Source organism: Amphimedon queenslandica, unplaced genomic scaffold, assembly GCF_000090795.2.
Source record: "Amphimedon queenslandica unplaced genomic scaffold, v1.1 AMPQUscaffold_13413, whole genome shotgun sequence".
In the NCBI taxonomy this organism is placed as follows: domain Eukaryota; kingdom Metazoa; phylum Porifera; class Demospongiae; order Haplosclerida; family Niphatidae; genus Amphimedon; species Amphimedon queenslandica.
The window spans coordinates 138,497-139,378 of NW_003546351.1; positions in this window are offsets into that span (position 1 = coordinate 138,497).

The following is an 882-nucleotide window of genomic DNA, read 5'->3' on the forward strand; positions in this document are numbered from 1 at the left end:
CGGCCTTATAAATGGCTTAGATGAGCCCTCCTTCACTGAGCAATTCTCCTGGTACCAATAAAGTGCACCTCAATGTAGCGGGAGCAATTCTGGATAATAGGCCCAAATTCAAATTTCTGCAAAACTCTTGAGACTTCTTCTTCTTTTTTCATCTTTCTTCTATCAACATGGAAATCTTTTAAACTAGAAAACAGCTTACAATGGCTTTTACACTATTCCTTAGAGGTTGGGTCATGGACAAGACAAGTGCTTTTATTATCTTCCTTACTGTAAGTTTAAAAACTAATTATTTGGGCGTGATCTATGACACCCATCTCTTTTTTAGACGCCATTTTGAAATTAAATGCGCATGCGCAAAGTTGCTATAGCTACATTACTGTGTGCAGTGCGTGGTGACTGTTCGCTATATTCTTCTCTTGGTCTTTCTGGAGGTTATCTTACTTGCAAAGAGTGCCCACTACTCTGACTAAGAGATCACCGGTTCTTTTAGGAACTAATAGGTAAATAAATCATTAATTTAACTGTTACATTTAAGATTCATTTTAAAATTAGAGTGAAATTATGGTTACAGCTGCTCAGTATAAGTTGTTTAGTCAGCTGCTTCTGAAGTACTACGTTGTATTCATGGTACTGCAACAAATTGAGATAAGTGTTTCACAATGATAAGTAGCAGCAGAGTTTATGATGATAATGTGCATCCTGCATACTTGGTCTCATGGTACATTTACTTATTTCTAGTTTCAATGTTAGGAGTGATTTTGGTTGTTATAATTGTACAAAAAAGAAGTAAGAAAAGGAAAAGTAACTTAACTCGGAATAAAACTAAAAAAAGAAATTCAAAAAATTATGATGATAGAAAGCAAATGCAATATTTTATAGATA